This window comes from Dysidea avara, chromosome 4 (genome assembly GCF_963678975.1).
Source record: "Dysidea avara chromosome 4, odDysAvar1.4, whole genome shotgun sequence".
Classification (NCBI taxonomy): Eukaryota; Metazoa; Porifera; class Demospongiae; order Dictyoceratida; family Dysideidae; genus Dysidea; species Dysidea avara.
The window spans coordinates 41,552,413-41,567,626 of NC_089275.1; the positions used below are offsets into that span (position 1 = coordinate 41,552,413).

Consider the following 15,214-nt stretch of genomic DNA (forward strand, 5'->3'; position numbering starts at 1 on the left):
TAGAAAATGTTCAAAGACGAGCAGCACAGTTTGTATTCTAGACATTGCCAACTAGTCATAAGGCTATAATTCAAGACACAAAAAAATGTATTGAAGGCATATGGGAACGTAAATATAAGGCAACATAGCATGGCAGTGAATAGGGTGCTGCTGCTGGGTAACGTCAAAAGTTGTCAACCACCTAATAATACCTCATTTAGAATAAGAAAACTAGAAAAGTTCTGCTGTTTAAGCCTGGCAATTTAATTAATAAATAACATTATATTTTCCAATACAATTTGTATGGGTTGAAGTTATAATACTGTATTGCATACTTTTCAAGCTATGGGTAACGTCTAATCTGAAGTGTGGTCACCTAAACATCAAAATTATGTCTGATTTGATATTGACATAGGGTGGCAAGTTTTAGTTGCCTTAATTTTTAAAGCCACAATTTTCAGTTAACAACATTAAAAAGCCTCAAATGACTACCACAGGAGTTTGCTATCGAGTACAAAGTCATAATCTGCTGATACACCATATAATCAGGGGGAATTCTCTGCATTTAACTAAGCACTCACACATAGTAGTTAGCTTTCTTACTCTCTGTGCCTATCTCTCTCTCTATCTAACACACACACACACACACACACACACACACACACACACACACACACACACACACACACACACACACACACACACACACACACACACACACACACACACACACACACACACACACACACACACACACACACACACACACACACACACACACACACACACACACACACACACACACACACACACACACACACACACACACACACACACACACACACACACACACACACACACACACACACACACACACACACACACACACACACACACACACACACACACACACACACACACACACACACACACACACACACACACACACACACACACACACACACACACACACACACACACACACACACACACACACACACACACACACACACACACACACACACACACACACACACACACACACACACACACACACACACACACACACACACACACACACACACACACACACACACACACACACACACACACACACACACACACACACACACACACACACACACACACACACACACACACACACACACACACACACACACACACACACACACACACACACACACACACACACACACACACACACACACACACACACACACACACACACACACACACACACACACACACACACACACACACACACACACACACACACACACACACACACACACACACACACACACACACACACACACACACACACACACACACACACACACACACACACACACACACACACACACACACACACACACACACACACACACACACACACACACACACACACACACACACACACACACACACACACACACACACACACTGTTTAAGTATTCAACTCACCACTGGCTGGGAATATGTAGATTCTAATGTTTTCCACTTGTACGGCTTCTCGGCACGGTAAATGACTTTTTCGCCTTGTAACATAACCCATAGATTACGGATCCCTGCACGGAATTGGTAAGGCAGTTAGCTGAAACCAGCGCCTTTTCTCTTAAAAAAAAAGCATGAAGAATTTTATTACACTGTTAATGCCCTGTTACACATACAGAGGATATAGCTACACCATCAGCTGGGTGGGCAGCAGTACCAGACATTGTGCCACCCATCCCACATCAGCTCCTCGCCCAACCCACAATTGTGATTTCAAAAACATCACGTGAGATCACGTGCCTATGTGATCAAAACATTTACACACATTGTATTATAATAGTTCAGTCATCGGTAGTTTTCTTCAATGTCTTGCCCTATAAAAAGTCAAAATATGTTACTTAAAAACATTATTACACTAATGCACGCATGCGAGCACATGAACACACACACATACATGCACACATAATGCATATATACAGTGCATAACTTCACAGTACAGCAAAGCACAGCACAGAGCAGCACGTACTGCAAAAGCAACACAGTTGTCATCATACAAATTAATTAATTAATACAGACAATGATTATGCCTAGGAGTGCGCTATATTAGGGTGTTTTGCAAGCAGGTCCCTTGCTGTACACCCAAAGTTTTTTTTCTTCCGGGCTAGATGGAATGTCCTTACCACCACCCCCAGCACTGGCTGTCAAGTGCTGGACAGCTGGATAACACCAGCGACTATTAAGAACAAAGATATTTGAGGGCATCGGCATTAAGCCTGCCCTCAAAATAGGCCAGATCAATACTGGCAGATGTTGGACGACGTACAGTAGAGCGATGACCCTCAAACACATAATGGCTGATCGTAATAAAGAGAAGCAAAGTCTGCATCTTACCCAGTACGAACACCAACTATATTTCATTTCCCGCTTGTCAGCCAACATGGAAGCAAGTTTCTTATACACTGTAGTTGCAGTCGGTCCCATACCTCCACAAGCAGAAAAACCAGTGGAGAAAAGCAAGCCCTCTAAACCTCTCACGTCTCTTCTCTTGCTCATTAGTTACATAGCACCGGGACAATGGAGAACGTGAATAGGAGCTTGCAAATGGGTTAAACACCCTAATGTCAAAAATGTACACTGCCTCATTCGGATCCCAAAAGTCCCTGGCTACAACATCAAGTCGTGCACCATCCTCCAGATTAGCAGTGGCATACCATAGAGGCTTGCTATCCAAAGGCTGGAGAGCAGGCTCAATGCCAACATCAGTGCACACCTCACTAAGAAGTTCAGCTGTTAGATTACATAATTCATTGTGGCGAATAGATGGAAAACCACCACAAGAGCAGTTGAATGCATGTTGTACAGTAAAAGATTTGCCACACACACAAGTCTGAGGCAGGTTGGGAACCTGCCAACCAAAACGTATACAAAGAGCATCCCTAATTATAAACTCACCCTTGGGCATAGCAAATCCATGATCAGCAATGGGGAGAGTATAGTTAACCAACCTGACAAGCTGCATTCAGAAGCAGCCTTAAAAACACGTCGTAAAGAAGATGAGAGGTGATCAGGAAAAGATTTAGCTAGAGTATTCAAGGCATCACGGCGAGAAAACCTTGCATTACGCTTGCACTGAAACATATGATCGTAAATTGTGGCTTGCTGGAGTTGGTAATCGATATGCCAGTGTCACTGAAATGCTATCTAACCTTAACTGGCCCACCTTAGCCAGATGCAGAAACGAACAGAAGGCTACAATGTTATATCTCACCAAATCGATATTAATGCTGATAATTTCCTTATTCCTAATCCTAACTGACCTACATCACACCAGAGGCCATGATAAGAGATTTTTAACCGACCACAATGACTAGAATTGACGGTCTTAAATTTTCTTTTTTTCCCTCTGCAATTAATATTTGGAATTCCTTACTCCAACAAGTGATTGATTTAACAGTGATTGACCAATTCAAGCACAGCCTAGCTGGTCTAGTAACCGTTTAATAATAATATCGATGTGTATAAGTAGATAATAACAACAATAACAACAACGACACACGGTAGTGTGTCGTGCGGCCCAAGAAGCCGGCGCGCCGCATCGTGAGTATATTTACAGGAAGAAAGTTGTTAGGCGCAATCTGTGATTTGCGCAGTTTATAAATTACGCTGCGCATTTTGTGAATTCATAAAATGCGCAACGATTTATAAATTGCGCAGCTCGAATGAGGACACGGTGCGGTACGATCGAGTGTGCAATTTACGACCTACTATCGTTTCACACCTGGTAGCTGGTTCACGCGATTTAAGACCTAATTTCGCTTCACACCTGGTGGTTCACGAGACCTCCTCGTGGTTCTTATAGTGCTTGCGAGGTGTGAGCTTCAACTAGTTAGCTAGCTAGTCAGTACAGGGGCGTAGGGAGGGGGGGGGGGGGGGGGTTCCGGGGGGTTCAGGAACCCCCCCTGTAAAATTTAGACTTCTGCAAGCAGGATCCTAACACACCATTTAGTGTGGCAGGACAAAATGAGTGAGCAATATAGTGTAATGGCACAGCACAATAATTGATAAAACTTACATTCATCTCTCAGGGAAGGATTTACATAGGTAGCATGAACCCTCTTCAAAACTTGTTTAAAAGATTGATATACTCTAATAGAGCAGTCACGTATATACTCTAATAGAGCAGTCAGGTATACTCTAATAGAACATGCATGTAAATATCCATGTCCATATGAAGTTTTTCAGACATTCCAACATTAAATGCAAAACTTAGCATGACCTTATACTGCTATAGCTTTGGTGTGCAGTGTTTAAAGATATAGAGCTCCAGTAATTTATCACTTGTGTTATGCAAAATGAATTCATGCTATGCATATTTGTATAGTTATATTGTTTTGATTGTCATTTGTATCAGTGGATTCATGGCTCCTATACCGCAGTGAGATATAACCATCACTTACAGATTACTATTATGTGTCTCTATGTGTTATGCTGTCTGTTTCCACTAGGTGACTTTATCTGGTACTACCTTCATCCCATGGGCACTTAATGAATCATAATTAATGTACTTTTTGTATAAAATATAGCAATTTGCTGAGTTTTGATTTATTAAAATACTGAAAGTCTCTCAGCGGCTGGGGGCTGCGCCCCCAGACCCCTGCTTCTAGTAACTCAATGCTAGTGCTGGAACCCCCATTCAAAAAATCCTGGCTACGCCCCTGCAGTGTGTACGTGGAAAGAAGGTCACAGAGAGCTGTTCGATAAGTTCTGCAGAACGAAGTATTTTGATCACACCACTACAAGCAAGACAGTATCATATCAGAGGAGAAGGCTAAGAAAATCATAGACGTTTTGAATGGAATTGAAAGAAGCGATGTTTCAAACTCCTTCAAATTCTGGGTTATTAAAATGAAGAAGTTTGCTTTATTAAACTATCCAGAGTTGAAGTTAGAAAATGTCCTATGTCTGCCAGCCAAGCAAAGAGTAAGAAATGATGGTTTTTTGTGCCTCTCTTCACAAAACTATATTACAGAATGATAATGACAAAACTGTCTTTGGTCATCATTGCATAGTGGCAACAGCTGAGAAGTTTTATGATATATTAGAGCGTGTGCACTCAACGGAAAATGGGCATGTAAGCTACAAGAAAATGCTTGCAGAGGTATGGGAATTGTGTATGCTGTCATATTATTAAAGTGTCACCAAGTTTTATGGTCACTGAGACTGCATAATATAGTGAAGATGGGGTGGTCCTATGTTTATATTAAAGCCACGCTTAATTTAATTTTGTAACTAAACATGTGAGCCCATTCCTTGGAGTACTGAGTTGGAAATAATACTGAGATAATAAAAGAAATCATTACGTGCATGCAATGCAGGCTTTTGCTGAGATGATCAACTAATGTTTTAGCCTATTGTGGAAGTAGTTTTGGGAATATAGTGCTACACAGTAGAAAATTGAGCAAAAAAATCAATTTGAACAGTGAATATACTGACTACAAGTGCTTATATTCACAGCCATAACTTTAGAAGAGTTTGAAAATTTGGTTTGGATGTTGACCATAATATATTGGCATATATCTATCAGGGATATAACGAATTGGTTAAAATAGTAAAATAGTAATGGTTAATTCCAGATGAGTTAGCTAGCTGCATGGTGCTTGGTTTTTAGAAGTAGCACAACATCAACTTGTTTCTGATTGCACTAGTGTGTTAACTGTTCTTGTTATGGCATAGCTATGTTATACACATTTGGCTATGACTGCTTTATTAGAGTGTCTTGATTTCAATACTTAAAGGTATAGGAGTGCAGTTCCCATTGTTTTGTTTTCAACAGCAGCTGACTGCAATTAAAGGACATAATTGTGTGGCTCTGAAGTGTGGCATGTATGTGTTCTGATTGTTTAAGAGTGTGGTCCAGTCATGTCATTGTATCATTGAAGCTACATGTATTGTATCTGTCAGTAGTTTAAATGTCAAATAGTTGTTTGACTTGTTCTTCTAAGGAAAGTGTCTATACAGAAATTTAACACCTTATTATTATGGTTTCCTTGCATGAAGGAGATGATCATGTAATATAACAGAAAAGAGACACTTGTCAGAACCAGAAAGGTTTATCCGTGAGTTTTTTATTGTGGTGGCCATGTACTGCTTGCTTTGGTTTGGCCTCTGACGTTGTGACAAGTCAGACAGACAGTCAGGCAGACAAAAAATGGGTTTTGATGATTTAAAAAAATACAGGATTGATGTTTGATACACTAAGACTATTCAAAACTCATTTTCATCTCATATTTGTATGGTTTTCAACTACAACATTCTGAGAGGTTCCATTTATTTTTTTTAGTATTTGATAGCAGTACCTATTTCACACTTTGCCCACTTTTGTTTGTATGTCTAATTATATTTCCCGGAATTCTTAAGTATGTGTATTTAACAAACTTGCCCACAATTATCATAATTTCTAATTGTGTTACTATTGTAGGTCCAAAGAATGTATGAAGGTTTGCCAAGGGAGGCAGCTCAATATTTTTGTAGCACATGCCATATTTGCCAGCTGAAGCAGCCACAGAATTGTACTGCTCCTTTGAAGCCAATCATTTCATCAGGATTTTTAACACATTGTCAGGTTTGTTGTGGAAGAGAGTATAATTTACATAGAGGATTATTCACTCTTGCTTATTTTAGATTGATTTGATAGATATGAGGCACTTGCCAGATGATTCTTATTGCTACATTGCACATTACATGGACCACTGGTCAAAGTTTCATGTGCTATGGCCACTGATAAACAAGAGTGCCATTGAAGTAGCTAGTGGGCTTGTGCACAAGGTTTTCCCATATTTTGGGCTCCCCAAAATATTGTAGTCAGATAATGGAAGGGAATTTGTTAATGAAGTTATTAGAGAGATATTGAAGTCGTGGCCAGGAGAAGTGACAATAATCAATGGTAGACCTCGCCATTCACAGTCACAAGGTTTAATTGAAAAGGGCAATACATCTTGTAGAAATGCAGTTGTAAGCATTTAAATGTGAGCACAAGGATTCCAACTGTGTATCTTGGACTGACTGGCTGCCATGTATTCAATGTAAGTACTAGTATGAGCCCAACTAATATGTAATGTGCCCTTGCAGATAATTTAAATGTTCAAGTGTGTCGCACTTTAAAACAAAGCCCATATGAAGTGGTGTTTGGCCAGCCACCAAGGTTAGCCCCATTTGCTGAACTTCCCGAAGGAGTTGACCATTGTATAATGGAAGAGGATTTAACTGATCTTATCAAAGATGGTTAGTGGTTCAATAGTGATGTAAAAAAATCATGTGGCGCTTTCAACTAGATGATGTGTCACTGCTATTTGATGACTTACCACCAACTGTGTTTCCACCAACATCTAGTTCAAGGATGTCACCACAACAACTGAGTAGAAGTACATCACCACCATCTAGCTTAATAATGTCACCATGGCGACTAAGTAGAAGTTAATCACCCCCATCTAGTTCAAGGATGTCACCACAGCGACCAAGTAGTAGTGCATCACCACCATCTAGCTCAAGGATGTCACCACGGCGACCAAGTAGAAGTACATCACCATCTAGCTCAAAGATGTCGCCACAGCGACCAAGTAGAAGTGCATCACCACTATCTAGCTCAAGGATGTCACCACAGCAAGCATGTCAAAGTGTGCCACCACTGTTACCTAACAAACCATTGTCAAATCAAATTGTATCTCCTATAGCATCTCCTACAGATGATACGTCATCACCACCTGATCACATGGAGTCGGAGTCTCAGAGGTACAAATCATTACCACTTTTGTGTAGACTGCTATAGCTTTTTTGACCAGTGAAACCTCCTAATTATAACTACACAAGCCATGCATAAATACATTCTGTGGGATCAAGGTTTTTTCATATCAAGAAGTGAAAATGTTTAGTTTCAGTGAAAATCTTTGTCCTTATTGTGTGAGGCCTATATTTCTTTTATCAAGTTGTTTAAGCATGGAGGTTTTGTTATAACTGTAGTGTTTGGTGTTCTGTCTATGTGATTTCAGCAATGCCCTTATGTTTATACAGTGGCGGATCCAGGATGGGGCATTTGGGGCAAATCCCCCCCCCCCCCCCCCCCCCCTTCAAGAAATTGCATACAAGATCGAGATACTCTAATAGAGCAGTCAATTACTCTAATAAAGCAGTCACAATGTTCATGAGGCAGTGTAGCTTACCTATGAAGCTACAAATAGGATTTTATTTTACATAACAGACGTGATATAGTTGGTAAGGATAACTAGTTATTATTGTTGTGACCTTTTTTTTTTTTTTTTGGTCTTCAACTGGTTTTCAGCAAGTTTTTTTGGTCTTCAACTGTTTTTCAGAAAGGTGCCCCCCCTCTTTTGAAACTCTGGATCCGCCCCTGTTATAGCAATATTTTATTATTCTGTTAGCAAAAACACAGTGAAAAATCATATGATCACCTCACTACTTGTGATCGCCATAAGGCAATTCGGGAGGCAGAAAACTTAGAGTACTGAAAGAATGCTGAAGGAATGAAATTGCAGTATGCAAAAGTTAAACATTGTTAAGTTAAACATTGTAGACAAAACTTATGTGCATGCATTCGTTTGACATCCAGGTCAATGGTATGGTGTTCACCAGAGTCAATTATTACTGCCTGACATAGGCCATTTGTCAGACAAATATCATGCATGGCCGACCATATTGGAATCTGCCTGACAAAATGTCAGATCAAAATAGAAGGAAGTTAGAGTTTTATAGTGAAGCCTTGTCAATCAATTAGACAACAATGATTGTATTACTATAGGTTGAGTCACTCATTCTATCAATGTATCGTAAGGATGTAAAACAGTAGCATATCAATGTCAGGTAATGCTTTAGGTTGCCTGACATTTTCACTGGGATTTGAAAAAAAATTATAATTGTCTCTGGTGTTCACATGCATTTACGTAGTATAGTACATCAATAGAAGTCAATGCCTTGTGATAATTATAATCCTGTGGAGAAAATATATATATATTTTTGTTTATTTAGAACCATTGAATGACTATTGCCATTCCTGTGGAATGATTGGTTTGGTGGATGATGATACAACTCCCTTGGTAAGCTCTAGTTACATTAACGAATCTTGTATTTATGTGTGTGAACTCTGTAGGTCAGGTGCAATAGTTGCTCATGGGGGTACCACAGACAGTGCTTAAGAAGGCATGAAGTGACAATCTCACAGGACGAAAACAGTCTTAACTTTGTAGGGCCATGCTGTTCAAAGAATGGGCCTGTGTTTGTGTATAGCTTACTGCTGTATTGGAGCTAATTCCAAGTTAAAATTGTAACTTTGTCACAAACTGAATTTGAATATTAAAAAATCAATTAGATCTATACTGAATATAAATATTGTGTTCTAGCTAGTACATCAGGGGCGTGGTGTTGGATGTGTGCTCCATGCAGGAACTTGATCAGACAGAATGCACCTTATCCAATCCAACTGCAGAGTACGCAAAGGAACCTTGGAGGGAGAGATAGTCAATACAGAGAAAGCGGAACCGTCTTGACCCATGTTCCTTGTAGTAAACATATAGCTATCAAGGGGCTTATTAAAGTTATAATGAAAAAATTGGATCACATTAGAATCATTAATAACCAGGCGTAAACACGATAATTATTGGTAGCATCATTTGCAATCCATGCCATCTACCAATCTGTGGGCAGAGCAGTAAACTTACCAATCTGTGTGGCTTATTACACTTCTCTGAAAGCAGCCATTATGATTATGATTATGATTACTGAAAACACAGTTACAAACTGATATGTTCAGGTAAGGAAAAAACATTACAAATCACATAGATAAGAGTCAGTTATAATTTATCTAAAAATACTTGTAGAGATTGGGATTCTATAGTGTCAGTTGGTAAATTGTTCCAATCGCGGATAGATTTGGGGTAATAGCTGAATTTATAATGATCTGTTCTAGCAAACGGAATCTCAAAATGGAAGGGGTGGTGGTGGCATAATACGCACTTGATCAGCCAAGAACGTAACGCCGGTACACTGAATGGACCAGAATCCAAAGAGTTCATAAAATGCGCTTCTCGTACGGTAGTTCACAAATTGCGCAACAATTTATAAATTGTTGCGCATTATATGAATTCACAAAATGCGCAGCGCAAAACTGCGCAAATTCACAGATTGCGCCTAACAAAGTAAACGCGATTTTCACACCTTTGTAGCTCCGTGACTCCTTATCCGATTGAAACTAAAGTTGCTACAGAAGTTCCGGCTAGGTATGGGGAGTCCACATTCCAAATTTGAAGAAAATCGCTCCAGCCATTTCCGAAATACGAGCGGCCAAAGTTTGGATTTTTTTTCTTCGTTTTTTTCTTCTTTTCGCACACTTCGCAAAATCCGCCATAAAACACGAATGCGTGCTCCAATCGGGCTGAAATTTGGCATACGTAAAGGGCTTACTAAGGCGAATCTCAGTAACACGTTTGGTAGGAATCCGAGGCAGGGGCGTAGCCAGAACTCGGGCCACCCCGAGGGGTCACTAACTCACGAAAAAGGGGTACGGATTTCAAAATCTTGAACAAATGTCTCAAGATTTCACTAATTTCAAAAGATTTCACAAAATCGAACAAGAGCTGCAAAATTTGATTTCAAATTACAGGTTGGTGTAGAGTGATAAGTTCTAAAATCACGAAAATATAGTGGGAGAAAGAAACAGAAGTTCAGCAGGCATGCAGGAGCAAAGCCTCACATAATTGAGCAAAGCCATGTAAAACCAGGAGTAAAGCCAAGGCATAACTATTAAATGAAACCCTACAAAACCAGGAGCAACTTGCAGCTGAAGCTCTATAAACCAGGAAACAAGGCCAATCATTCAGGGTAAATCCCGTGCAAAACCCCTCAAAACCAGGAGCAACTGTCAAAGTTCTATCTGGTGTGAAACCCCACAAAACCAGGAGCATCTGTATGCTTAAGTTGCTTTTGTAGTTGGTGTGTTGCTAAGTTTATGAAGTTTGTGATACTAAGTAAGTTTGTAGTTTACTAAGTAAATCCAAAGCGGAGTGGATCATCGGATTTCATTCTTACTTTTGTGCAGGAGCAGTTTGCATGGCTTCTTTCACACAGCTCCTGGTTTTATTTGGCTTCCACAACTCGCTTAATACAAATCCGAAGCGAAGCTGAACAGTAGATTTAATTCTTACCTTTGAGCAGTTTGCATGGATTCTATCCTGCATGGATAGAATCCATGCATGGTTTTGTGCGGCTTCTTTCCTACAGCTCCTGGTTTTGTTTGGCTTCCACAACTCACTTAATACAGATCCAAAGTGGAACGAAACATCGGATTTCATTCTCACTTTTGAACAGTTTGCATGGATTCTCTCCTGGTTTTGTATGGCTTCTTTCCCACAGCTCCTGGTTTTGTTTGGCTTCCACAACTCGTTTGATACAAATCTAAAACGGAGCGGAACATCGGATTTCATTCTTACTTTTGAACAGTTTGCATGGATTCTATAGATCTCCTGGTTTTGTACGGCTTCTTTCCCACAGCTCCTGGTTTTGTTTGGCTTCCACAACTCGCTTAATACAAATCCGAAACGGAGCGGAACATCAGATTTTATTCTTACTCAAACAGTTAGCATGGATTCTCTCCTGGTTTTGTATGGCTTCTTCCCACAACTCCTGGTTTTGTTTGGCTTCCACAACTAGCTTAATACAAATCCGAGACGGAGCGGAGCATCGGATTTCATTCTTACTTTTGAACAGTTTGCATGGATTCTATAGATCTCCTGGTTTTGTACGGCTTCTTTCCCACAGCTCCTGGTTTTTTTGCGGCTTCCACAACTTGATTAATACAAATCCGAAGCGGAGTGGAACATCGGATTTCATTCTTACTGTGCAGGACGAGGTGAAGGAGCAGTTGAGTGTAAGCTATGGTACCAGAACGAGTATAGAATCAGAATCACGATAACTACATAAGATTTCGTATTTCAGCCAGGATTTCACTGAAGGTGTACGAGATTTCGAACCAGTTGGTGACCCCTCGGGCCACCCAGGCCCGGGTATCAATAATTCGAGATACTCTAATAGAGCAGTCAGATCGAGATATATCAGTCTCAGTATTCAGAGAAGCAGTGTAGCAAGCTACGTATGCAGTTATAAATAAGGTGGTGTAGTTGGTGGATGGGGAGATCAAGTGCGTAGCCAGGAAGGGAGGGGGGGTTCGGATAAACCCCCCCCCCCTTTCAGAAGCAGAATATTTTAAAACTAAAAATCACATCACTGAAGTATTACAGCCCTGGAGAGCTCTCCGGTAGCTACCTGCACACTAGCGCTCCTCTGTACTCTTGAGGGTCGCATTGCATTAATGCTGAACTATTGCAAATCATCGAGCTCTGTTGCATCACATGATCAGTAGCGTATGTGATGCATGGTGGAAATGGCGGAAGAATGTTGAGTGGTTGAGGCAAACATATTACAAGGCAGCAGCTGCGATAAATTTGTTATACATGTGTCAGGTGAGCACAACGGTTTGTTTATTTGTCACATGTTGCGGGCACGTGATGTCTCGAATACATCGGAGTACAAGCCAAGTCTAAAGTCACTGACCACCAACAGGAGGACCGGCCGAGAATAATGTATGCCCTGAAGGAAGTATTGCCAACCAAGCGACTTGAGTGTGGAGGGTTCCCATGTTCTAGAAAATTTGAAGTAGGCTGTCTGGAAGTAAAGATTAAGTTAGTATTAGCTACGATAGGTTTGTAGTTTCTATGAGCTGCATAAACAGCAGTGTGCAGGTTTTAGCTAGCTAGATGCACAAATAGCACCTTTTACTGTTATTGCCTAAGGGCACATTTTGTGTATGCGTGATTTCGTTCAGACGTGGTGTAGGGGGAAGCACCCAGGCCTTCCCCCAGGAACATTCCACTTTACTTTTTTGGTATTCAGCTTACAGCTAGGCCCTGGCATCACCAAAAGTCTGGCTACGCCCCTGATCCGAGAAACATTCACGGAGTTATTACCGATTATTTGCGTAAAATAAGGTCGAAGGTCTTAGGGTAAACCGCTTGAAGGAATGAGCTGAAAATTGCTAAGTAGATGGAGTAACTGTCGTAGGAGTGCCTTTTTGTGGTTTGAAAGGAATCCAGTTAAGGGCCATCGAGATATGACACAAAATCCAACCTGTGTAATAATTACGCGATCGATTTTTATGAATAAAAAACTTAGTTTTCACGCCTACCAGGCAAACCGCTTAGAGTGAAAATCGGTGTGTAGCTGGAATAATTATAGAAAGTCAGAAGAATCGGATTACATACCACTGAGTTATGATTCCAAAGCCAACTACGTGTAGCATATGCGAGATCGAGATACTCTAATAGAACAGTCATCCTAATAGAGCATTCAGCTACGTTTATAACTTAGTCCATTATAGAATTATATTACATTGCAAATTATTCTGTAGGGAGTTCAGCTACAAACAGTTAATCTTATAGGCAATTCAGCTACAAGCAAGTCACCCTGTAGAGGGTTCAGCTACAAATATGTCGCTGTAGAGATTCAGAACATTATAAGTCACACTGAAGAGAATTCAGTTATAAACAAGTCATCCTGTATAGAATTCAGCTACAAACAAGTCACTGCATAGAGGATTCAGCTACAAAAAGCTACCCAGTAGAGAGCTCATCTACAAACAAATTACTTTATACAATGTTCAGCTACAAGTAAGTCACTCTGTAGAGAGTTCAGCTACAACCAAGTCACTCTGTAGTACAAACAAGTCACTGTGTAGCTGGAGAGTTCAGCAACCAATCAAAAAAACCACTCTGTAAAGAGTTCAGCTATACAAACATGTTATAACTCTATAGAGAAAGTTATAACTCCATAGAGAGATAAGCTACATGACATCACCTTATAGAGAGTTCAGTTACAAAGAAACCACCATGTAGAGAGTTCAGCTGCAAACAAATCACCCTGTAGAGAGTTCAGCTATGAACAGATCACCCTATAGAGAGTTCAGTTAGTTAAAGTCATCCTGTAGAGAGATCAGCTAGAAGGATCACCTTGTAGAGAGTTCAACTGCAAATAAATCACCCTGCAGATAGTTCAGCTACCAACAAGTCACCCTGTAGAGAGATCAGCTACAAGAAATTACCTTGTAGAGATCTCAGCTACAAAAAAAACACCATATAAAGAGCTTAGATGCAAACAAATCACCCTGTAGAGAGTTCAGCTATGAACAGATCACCCTGTAAAGAGTTCAGCTAGAAAAAGTTATCCTGTAGAGAGATCAGCTACCTTGTAGAGAGTTCAACTGCAAATAAATCACCCTGTAGAAAGTTCAGCTACAAACAGATCAACCTGTAGAGAGATCAGCTAGAAGAAACCACCTTGTAGAGTGTTCAGCTACAAAGAAACCACCATGTAGAGAATTCAGCTGCAAACAATCATCTGTAGAGAGTTCAGCCAGAAACAACTTAGTTCACCCTGTAGAGAGATCAGCTAGAAGGATCACCTTGTAGAGAGTTCAACTGCAAATAAATCACCCTGCAGATAGTTCAGCTACAAACAAGTCACCCTGTAGAGAGATCAGCTACAAGAAATCACCTTGTAGAGAGATCAGCTAGAAACATGTCATCCAGAGATCAGCTAGAAACAAGTCACCCTGTAGAGAGATCAGCTAGAAACAAGTCACCCTGTAGAGAGATCAGCTAGAAACAAGTCACCCTGTAGAGAGATCAGCTAGAAACAAAACAAGTCATCCAGAGATCAGCTAGAAACAAGTCACCCTGTAGAGAGATCAGCTAGAAACATATCACCCTGTATATAGAGAGATCAGCTACAAAGAAACCATCCTGTAGAGAGTTCAATTACAAACAGATAACCTTATAGAGAGTTCAGCTAGAAACAAGTCACCACGTAGAGAGATCAGCTAGAAGAAGTTACCTTGTAGAGAGTTCAGCTACAAAAAAAAAACCATCATATAAAGAGCTCAGTTGCAAACAAATCACCCTGTAAAGAGTGCAGCTACGACTGAACAGATCACCCTGTAGAGAGATCAGCTAGAAGAAATAATCATGTAAGAGAGTTCAGCTACAAAGAAACCACCTTGTAGAGAGTTCAGCTGCAAACAAATCATCTGTAGAGAGTTCAGCCAGAAACAAGTTCACCCTGTAGAGAGATCAGCTAGAAACAAGTCACTCTGTAGAGAGATCAG

The 15,214-nt window shown here is 40.4% G+C and overlaps 2 long non-coding RNA genes across 3 annotated transcripts; both read left to right on the plus strand.

Annotated features, from left to right (window-relative positions):
- The first annotated feature begins 6,982 nt into the window (after nucleotides 1-6,982).
- LOC136254060 (uncharacterized) lies at nucleotides 6,983-8,499 on the plus strand. The gene is made up of 5 exons (XR_010700270.1): nucleotides 6,983-7,076; nucleotides 7,123-7,275; nucleotides 7,326-7,667; nucleotides 7,725-7,782; nucleotides 8,430-8,499. It is a non-coding gene; the product is annotated as an uncharacterized lncRNA (long non-coding RNA).
- A 30-nt stretch (nucleotides 8,500-8,529) lies between these two features.
- LOC136252177 (uncharacterized) lies at nucleotides 8,530-9,347 on the plus strand. 2 transcript variants are annotated; one of them, XR_010699395.1, is made up of 3 exons: nucleotides 8,530-8,542; nucleotides 9,034-9,101; nucleotides 9,155-9,347. It is a non-coding gene; the product is annotated as an uncharacterized lncRNA (long non-coding RNA). The 2 variants fall into 2 exon arrangements; XR_010699394.1 differs by having other exon boundaries at nucleotides 8,531-8,552.
- The last annotated feature ends 5,867 nt before the right edge of the window (nucleotides 9,348-15,214 follow it).